This window comes from Tenrec ecaudatus, chromosome 11 (assembly GCF_050624435.1).
Source record: "Tenrec ecaudatus isolate mTenEca1 chromosome 11, mTenEca1.hap1, whole genome shotgun sequence".
NCBI lineage: Eukaryota > Metazoa > Chordata > Mammalia > Afrosoricida > Tenrecidae > Tenrec > Tenrec ecaudatus.
In genome coordinates, this window is record NC_134540.1 from 89,212,214 (window position 1) to 89,222,608 (window position 10,395).

Below are 10,395 nucleotides of genomic sequence, written 5' to 3' on the forward strand. Positions count from 1 at the left end.
GAAGGCCCCCAAGTATGGCTCTTCCTCCATGAGGGATGGTCCTGGTACAAATTGTTGTTTAACTCTGAGAACGTCACCTCCCTTCACTTATTAAACGAGGTGAATAAAGATGGCTTCTAAGAGTATTGTGCTCACTGTCATCGAGTCAATTTTGACTTATAATAAGTCTATAAGACAGAGTATCTTTCTCACTCACTACCAGTGAGTCATTTATGACGTATAATGATCCTCCGGGACAAGGTAGAACTGCCCCTCTGTGTTTCTGAAACTGTAACTCATTATAGAAGCAAAAAACCTCGTCTTTCTCCCTAGGGCTGGGGCTGGTGGTTTTGAACAGCTGATCTTGTAGTTAACAGCCCAATGTGCAATCCATTGTACTACCAGGGCTCAAAAAGCTTTGGCTTTCTCCTGAAGAGTGGCTAGTGGATTTCAACTGGTGACCTTGTGATTAGCAGCCCAACACATAATCCAATATGTCACAAAATCTTCCCTAAAAGGTTCTCATTTGTCTGTTTCTTATATGGGCCTTAATTTATTATAGTATATATTACACTAAAATCAAAGAAGAAATACAACTTGGGTCTATTGATCTCTAGTTAAAAATAAAGTTGCACAAAGCAAAACAATTCTCTGTCCTGTCCACAATATAAAGCAGCAACAAAATGTTTAACTTCTACAGCATACTTTTTTCTTCAGTCTATTTATTTCATTTATCTAATTTGTCATTGTAGACAAACCGCCTTGGCATGGCTATCAAAATATAAAAACATTTTCATCTAAGTCATTAAAAAAAACTCACTAAAGTTATAGCTTCAAGAGAATCAGTAATAGCTTTTTTCTTCTAAAGTTGGGAATTTTTAAAATGTGTGGTTTTTCCATTATTGAGCACAATCTAGCACTTGTTCTTTTAGCTCATCAAGCCCACATACTATGCCTGGTCACCAGCAGCGTGACCGTGTGTGCACCTTCATTTCCTCTGGGAGCTTCTCGGACAATTTCCTCAACTTTCCTCATCTTCACACTGAAGGTCCCAACTTACAGATTTATAAAACCAGAGGCAAAAGAGCGAACGTTTCCCTCTTGAGAGACTTAAAGCAGTAATGCAGAGCTGGATTACACAAAACAACATTAGTTGATTCTCAGGAAACGTCCATGTGTCACTAAAAAGAAAGAGCCAATAGAAATGAAGGAACACACTACATCCTTGTGTTGTTTCTGTAGAACTCCCAGATACAGAACGTGCTTCGTATTAGGGGTTCATTATTACTAGTGAAGAGGAGCCTGCGGGGTGGTTGCTAAGTGTTTGGCTGACAGCAGTTCAACTACTCCTGTGTAGAGTCCCCGTCTTAGAGACCCACGGGCAGTTCTCCCCTGTCCTATAGGGTCCCTCTGAGTGGGAATGGACTCTATGGCTGTGAGTTTGTTTGTTCGTTCATTTGGGGATTTGTTACTCATGAAATGATTGCCATCGATCAAAATAGACCACCATATGATGAGAGGAGGTTGTGAACCATGTTCTTTGTGAAGGTGTCTTCTCAATTCTGGAACTGATTGCACGGAAAAATCTACTTTGCTTAGAATGATAAAGGAGTAAAGCTGTCTCTACCACCATTCCTGCTGCAGGAGAAGATGATGGTGCCATTTTCCAGGTTAGAAAATAATGGATCTCTAGAGGGAATGCTAGTCAGTGATAGAATCACAGTGAAAATGAATATTCCTTCATTGAATTACACAGTTAATCACCTCAGCAGAGTAGCAAGTTTATGGAATATTAAGGAATCAGAAGACATAACCTGATTTGCAAATTATTTTAAAATAGTCTTTAAACTCCAGGATTTTCCAGTGTATTTCCAAGGAACTGATTTGGAAATGAGAAGCCAGTCATGCTTGCCAACAGCTTCATCATCGTATTTGCAACTTTTCAAGAAGAGGAGTCGGTAAATAGAAGGTGCAAATGAGTTCCACAATCCCCCATTTTGATATTCTTTTTCAATTTAAGAAACGATATAGAGAAGAGTGTTTCATGTCTTTCTCTTAAGTAGTACTACTCTCACAGCTCAGACTCATGACCACTGAGTCGTTTCTTCCCCCTAGTGACCCCATAGAACAGGGTAGAACTTCCCCTGTAGGTTTACAAAGCGTAACTCTTTACCAGAATGTTCTTAAGTGCCATTGAATTGGCTCTCACTCATAAAGACCCTACACACAACAGAAGGAAACAGTGCGGTCCTGCGCCCTCCTCACAATGGTTCCTAGGCTTGAGCTCATTGAGGCGGCCACTGGATCAACCCACCTCCTTGAGGGTCTCCCTCCTTTTCCGCCACCCCTCCACTTTACCAAATATGAAGTCCTTCTCCAGGGACTGGTCTCTCCTGACAATAGGTCCAAATGGGGTTAGACAAAGTCTTGCCATCCTTGCCTCCAAGAAGCAGTCTGGCCTTACTTCTTCCAATAGAGATTGGTTTGTCCTTTTAGCAATCCTCGGTACTATCAATATTTTCTCCAGCCCCACCATTCAAATGCATTAATTCTTCCACGCATTTCCTTATTCAGTGTCCAATTTCACATGCATGCAATGCAATAGAGAATACCATGCTTTGGGTCAGGTGCACCTTAGCCCTCAAAGTAACCTCAAAGTATGGTTTTCAATACTCGAAAGAGGTCTTTTGCAGCAGATTTACCTAATATGTTTTTGATCACTTGACTACTTCTTTCATGAGCAATGATTGTGGGTCCATGTAAGACAAAATCCTTAACAACTGCAACCTTATCTCCATTGATCGTGATGTTCCCTGTTGGTCCTGTGGTGAGGACTTGGGTCTTCTTCCATTGATTGTCATCCACACTGAAGACTGAAGTCCTGCAGTAGCAGGTGCTTCAAGTCCTCCTCACTGTCAGCAGACAAGGTTGTGTCACCTGCATAGCTCAGGTTTTTAATAATCCTTCCTGCAATCCTGATGTCGCTCTCTCCTTCCTTTCATCCAGGTTCCCTGGTGATTTGCTCAGCATACAGTTTGGACAAATCTGGTGAGAGGATACCAGCCTGACACACACCTTTCCTGATTGTTAGACCATGCAGTAGCATTCCCGTCTTCTCATTGCACAGCTGTTGCTGCTTGATCCAAGCGCAGGTTCCATGTGAGCACAATGCAATGTTCTGGAATTCTGGAATTCCCATTCTTCTCAAGGTTTAAGGAAAAAACCCAACTCCTTGTCATCCAGTCAGTGCTGACTCACAGTGACCTCCTGTGAGATTCCAAGACTGGAACTATTTATGGGAATAGAAATTCCAGGCTTTCTCCCATGGAGCTGCTGTTGGTTTCGAACGGCTGACCCTGAGACTCACAGTCCAATGCATAACCCCCACAGCACCAGAGCTCCAAGGTTATCCACAGTTTATTATGGTCCACACAGTCGAATGCCTTTGCATAGTTAATGAAACTCAAGGAAACATATTTTTCTGGTATTCTCTGCTCTGAGCCAAGATCCATCTGACATCAGCCATGATCCCTCTTATTCCATGTCCTCTTCTGAATGTGACCTGAACTTCTGACAGCTTGTCAATTTACTGCTGACACTATTGTTGAATCATCTTAAGCAAAATTAGACTGCTGTGTGATATCCTTAGATTGAGCATTCTGTTGGGTCACCTTTCTTTGGGATGGGCACAAATATGTATCTCTTCCATCAGTTGGCCAAGTAGGTATCTTACAAATTTTCTGTTTATGGTAGCAGCACACTCATCTTTCTCCCAAAGAGTGGCTGATAGTTTCAAACTGCTGACCTTTCAGTTAGCAGCCCAACATGTAAACACTATTCCACCAGAGGTGCGACTAATTCGTAGTACATTCGAATGTACATCTGTACATTCACTGCCCTCATCATTCTCAAAACTTTTGCTCTCCACTTAAGCCCCAGCATCAGGTCCTCATTTTTACCCCTCCCTCCCTACTCCGCCCTCCCTTATGGGCCCTTGATAATTTATAAATTATTGTTTTGTCATATCTTGCCCTGTCCAACGTCTCCCTTCACCCACTTTTCTGCTCTCCGTTCCCCAGGGAGGAGGTCACATGTAGATCCTTGTAATCTGTTCCCTCTTTACAAACTACCCTCCCTCTACCCTCTCAGTATTGCCACTCACACCACTGGTCCTGGAGGGATCATCCGCCCTGGATTCCCTGTGTTTCCAGTTCCTATCTGTACCAGTGTACAACTAGCTGATAACTTTGATGAATCTTTCTAATCATGAAAGTAAATGTTCACCTATAGCTAAAATGGAATCCACAAAGCACCACACGACTCATCAAGATGGATTCTTGCCATTCGGGTGGCTGCCCCAACATTATGGGCACTTCTTACTTCACAGTGGGAGCATCACGAGCTGCTTCCCCTGCCTTTTCTAAATTCCGGTAGAAATATCCAGGAGGAAGAGACACATGAGAAGAATGCCTCAGTGTTAAGGAAATGCCTTACCATGCTAAAGGCACGAAGAAAAAATATATAAGCACTGGCAAATGACTTTTACGAGGAAAAAGCAACTGAGGAAATGTCACGCTCTAAAAGCATAACAGGAGAGATCGTTCATTTTTCTTTTCCCTTTTGTGCGTGAGAGGTTCCCGTCTTGTTCGTCTCACAGAGTTAAATAATAACAGGGAAAATGATTTTTTTTAAATCTTGAACTTTGGTGATACCGCCTCTGGTATCCTTCTGCGCTATCTTACATCAATTGGCTTTACTGTTGTAAAAATTACTTTCTGTCTGCACTAGGAGATGTTATCCAATGGCCTGACTGTTAAAATAGAATGTGGTAAATTTAACTTTGTGGCAAGTCTGTCATCGAATTCGGATCAACAGTAAAAAAAAACATAGTATTTGGTAATTGCTTTCCTCTCTTTTTAACCCTAAAGTTATGGCTTAATGACAGGCTAATATAAAAATGTCTAGAACATAATGATGGCAACATATGCACAAATGTCCTTGATACAACTGATGTATGGACTGTTCAAGAGCTGTAAGAACCTTCAATAAAATGTTTAATATATAATATTTATAAGATATAATTATATGTATTACACATATATTAAACATTTTATTGAGGGCTCTTACATATATACAGAAAGACAAATAAGAGCGAGCCCAATGTATTCAAAGTTTGCACATCCAGAAAAGATCTAGTTCTTCTCCCATGAAGGATGCACGGACCATGGCAACCAGAAGGCACGGGCTCTGGTGGAAACTGCGTCCTTGTCTACTCCCTCTGGTTGAGCTCCATCTGGCTTAAAAGAACAACCAAGGTTGGAAAATGCTAGCGTTTTCAGTAGACCACCACATGAGTGCACAGAGCCACCAGCAGAATCTGTGCCCTCATTTCCAAGTTCATGGTTTCCCCAGGATGTGCAAGGCTCAAGTACACCCCTGAAGCCTTTGAACACAGAGCAGCGCCAATGGAAGCCATCATCACCAATTGACTTGATGGCGGTGACTTTGACTTTTCTTTGGAAGCACTCCTTATTTCTAAAAGCCCTGTCCCACACCACTTCAAGCATTCAGACATGCCTACAACCTCCACATTAAGCATTGCTATTGTTACTTAAAAAATTTGCAAGGGTTCAGTAAATGTTCTTGTGAGAGATAGCATGGAGTGGCGATTAAGTACTATGTTCAAATCCCAGCTCCACTTATACAAACAGTGTGACCTGAACCAGTTAATTAACATCTTCTGCCTCATTGATTAAAAAGCAATTTTAATAGTGCATGCATCATGGTATAGAAGATTATGCATGGGGCTGCTGGTTGCAGGGTCAGTAGTTTGAACTCACCAACCGCTCTGTGGCAGAAGAAGGAAGGGTTCTGTATCCATAAAGACTTACAGCCTTGGGAACACGGGGGCGGGGGAGAGGGGAGTGCTACTCTGTCCTATGGGGTCACTGTGAGTGGGAATCGACTCAATAGCAATGAATCTGAGGGGGTTGGGTTACTAGAGCATGGGTTAATTTCACATGTAATTGATGTAGAAGAACTCAGATACGTGCTTTGGATTCTACAAGTGCTCTCTTGTGTTCCTGTTTGACAACAACTAACTCATTTAACTTGTAATTGGCTATGCCACCTTGGCAATTATCATGCACACTCAGGGGTGCTTGATAAATAAGAGAATCTAGCTATTTATTATTTTCAAAGGTAATGCAATGTTGATGCTGGAAACTAAACTTAGCCATTAATGAATTTGACATGCAATATTTTTGACACACTTAATGAACTGATACGTTTAATTTAAATTCCCTAGTTTTCTTATCCTATTTTAGCAGTATTGGTTTTCAAAAAAAATCTTAAATATCCATAGATTTATTAAAAGCCAACTGCCCCCAAAGGAGGCCCCAAGTGATGCCAACAGTTCATGTGTTTGGCTGCTACTGGAAAGGTTAGCGGTTTGAGTACTTGGAAGAACGGTCTGGCAACTACATCCGAAAAAGGAGCCCTGACAACTCGGTGGAGCGCAGAGCCCCTCGGACACGTGTGTGTCTTCACCCAGCAAGAGGCTCCAGGGCTACTTCCCTCTTCTGGAGCTCTTCCAAAGACCCTGGACTTGGGGCACTTACTGAATACAGCAACTGCCCTCAGTGCATATGGGAGAGAGGCAATGGTCGCATCCAGTTCTCAAGCTCCAAGATTTGGTAAGTTTCCTCCTACGTATAGTCCAAGGCTACGTCATTCATTCCACATGGCCTCCATAACACCCTTCTCACAAGGCAACCAGCAGAAAGGTGTCCCTCCCTCTCAAATGGCCACTTACTAGTGAGATTTCTCATTATAATATCATTAACATAAAGTGAGTTCTTTATACCTCATGCCCCTGTTATTCAGTTCAGTCTATATTAATAGGTCTGTCTAATTTGTTTGAACTCAGTTGTTTTGGGCCTGAAGCCTCTTTACCTTGACTGCATCTAACTTGTTGCCTAATGAATATTCTTCTAAATGCAATTATCTCCATAAACAATAAACATTCCTTCAAATAGTAAACACCCTATTTCATAAAAATATATATTTCTCTTCTAACCAATATTGCCTACCTGTTTATGGCTGAGATACTGTCACTTTCCCTCCTGTAAATGCTGCTTACAGTGGTCAAAGGGGTGCTTACTATCTTGTAGCACTGGATAGCGCAATCATTAGCGATTGCTGGGAGGAAGTAGTGAGCTGAATTAATTGGTTACTGACATATTGATACTGATAGACATTCATTACCTTGTAATGGATACTAATGTACAAAAGACCTCTGAAGCATTATGACCGTTCAACTCTTACAGGTAGCAGAGCACAGTAAGTGCACGTCATTGGAAAGATGCTGGGAATCTAACCGAAACACCGATGCCTTTGCTATCAGTAGTCCAAATAAATATCTAGTCAACAGGTATCCAAATTTGCCTTTTTTGCAGACTCCTTTTTCTTCTTCTATGGTCTATCAGTGTATCGTCCCTTGTCTACCAATCCTGTGTGCTTTTCTCTGAGAAGTTATGCATCGAGGTCAATGATTTTCAAAGTGTTCGCAATCCTCACCTATGTAGGTAAGAATGTCAAGGTTCCCTGGCACTAGGAAGCATTTACAGAACAATGTTTTTCTTAGGTCATTCCAAAAGAGGAATTTCTGATCACTGTATTCTGTCAATGAATTGAGCTCTCAGGCCCTCGGCTCCTCACCCTCAGACAACCAAGCTCTAAAGTGAAACAAAATGGACCCATTGTTACTTTAGTATGTTCAAAAATTAAAACACACACAACGTAGCCTACAGCACATGGTCAGGGTATCTGATTGACTTTGGTAGTTTCATGTTGAAAACAGGAAGGGGAACTTTGACCTTCCTTTCTAGAATCTACCATCTAAGATTACAACACACAACAGGATGGTAAAAAACTTAGCCATAGGACCACATGGATATTTCTATCAGATTGTTGAGAGGAAATAACTTACAGATATGCATGTGTAATGTGCATTGTTAACTACGTAATGGCATTTCTAAATGCTTTCTGAAACTTGTTGAATATGATGATCTTTGAGGGGTCCTTCCTCCCATATGTAAACTTTGAAGCTACTAAGAAGCAGAAATAACGAGGTCTCAAAAGAGAGGCTTAGGTTGGGAGGAGGAGCTGATGCCAGGGGCTTAAGTGGAGAGCAAATATTTTTGAGAATGATGAGGGCAACGAATGTACAAATGTGCTTGACACAATAAAACGGTTAAAACAACAACAACTAGGGAAGTCCAGTGAGTTTGCCATCAGGAAATCTTTAATGTGTTCATCATTGTAGCCAGCTAGGTGGTTCTCCACCAGCCTCTAAAAGCTTTAGTTTCTGAGTGTTACTGGCACGCTGCAGTCGCCTGGGAGGCAGCAGAGCTGGCACAAGGAGTGTTGGCGGTAACTTACTTATGCACTTTACCTGACAACATTATGTAAAACTTCACTGGAAGATTGCTGTTTGCCTGATTTTTTTTTAATTGTGAATTGGGTGAACGTTTACAGAACAAATCAGTTTTGCACTCAACAAGCCATGCTCATTGTGTTTCATGTCATTCATTGCAATTCCTCCAAGGTAACATGACTTATCCCACGTCCCCCCCATGTTTCCATTCCTCTTTCTTTCCTAACCTGTTGCCTTTGAGAAAATGCTGCTCTTTTGATCTCAAATGGTGTATTATTCTTTTTTTAATAATCATTTTATTGGGGGCTCATACAACTCTTATCACAATCCATACATCCATCCATTGGGTCAAGCACATTTGTACATTTGTTGTCATCATCATTCTCAAAACATTTTCTTTCTACTGGAGCCCTTTGTATCAACTCCTCATTTTCCCCTCCCTCTCCGCCCACCCCTCCACCACCTCCCTCCCTAACCCTTGATAATTTATAAATTATCAATTTGTTATGTTAAACACTGTCCAACGTCTCTCTTCGCTCACTTTTTTTGTTGTCCATCCCCCAGGGAGGAGGTTATATGTAAATCCTTGTGATCAGTTCCCTCTTTCCACCCCATCCTCCCTCTACCCTTCTGGTATCGTCACTCTCATCACTGGTCCTGAGGGGTTCATCTGTCCTGGATTCCCTGTGTTTCCAGTTCCTATCTGTACCGGTGTACATCCTCTAGTCTAGCTGGATTTGTAAGGTAGAATTGGGATCATGATAGTGGGGGTTTGGGGGGTAGGAGCATTGAAGAACTAGAGGAAAATTGTATGTTTCATCGTTGCTACACTGCACCCTGACAGGATCACCTCCTCCCTGAGGCCCTTCTATAAAGGGGTGTCCAGTTGCCTACAGATGGGCTTTGGGTCCCCACTCCACACTCCCCCTCATTAACGATATGAATTTTTGTTCTTTGATGCCTGATAGAATGGTGGCTTATCCTAAAGAGTATATACCCTAAAGTTATAGCTCTTCTGGCAATTCGATGCCCCACATTTTGAAACAGTTCTGCTATGAAGTAAGGAGCAGACTTGCCATCACAAATACCTTCATCCTCCAGAAAAGCCCTTTATTACCTATTGGTGGGTCTGCAGGGACTTTGTAGTCATCCCGTGGATGATAGCCTTCCTACCTTCCTCACGTAGTGACTACCATTCAACCACAGAGACTGCATCTCATGCCCCTGAGACAGACAGCTAAGGACCACTCCCCTGTTTGTGCATCCCAGTTTATTCTTCCTGACCACTTCACTCCACACCTTGGTAGACAGAGCCACTGGCTTCAATTCCTCAACTTTCTCTTAGAGGTGTCTTTTCACCCTCTTTACCCTCCTTCCAAACCCAATCTCTTTCCAACACAAAAAATATTTTAAAAATTTTTTAAACTTTAAAAAATAGTTTCTCATATTAACTTTTTTACTTTCCTCTCTAATTTGAGAGAAGAGAGATATTTTTTATAAAGAGAAAAATTAGAAATACAGAATCATACTCAAGTAGGTGTATGGTGAGAAATAAGTAATGCTATGTGTATGAAGTGATTACCACATGTTACTATTATCCAAAATCAGCCTGAAATTTAGGGATTGGTATCCCTCTTCTACAACACAGATATTTGATGTTGTCAGGGACAATAGTAAGAAGCCAGATATGGTGGTAACATTTTATATACAAAGCATTACATACTTATCACTACAAGCCTGCATGTGACTGGAATGTGAAAGCTAGCCTTGATGATTGAAAAGACATCAAAGATTACATGATAGAATTTTTGAAGATTAATGGTTTATTTATTGCAAATATCCTTTTCAATAGCATAACTGAGGACTATACACGTAGACCTTGCTAGGTGGAATACAAAGGAATCAAACTCACAGCATTTGTTGAAAGAGATGACCGAGAAGCTCAATATGAGTCAGAAGCTCAATATGAGTCAGAACAA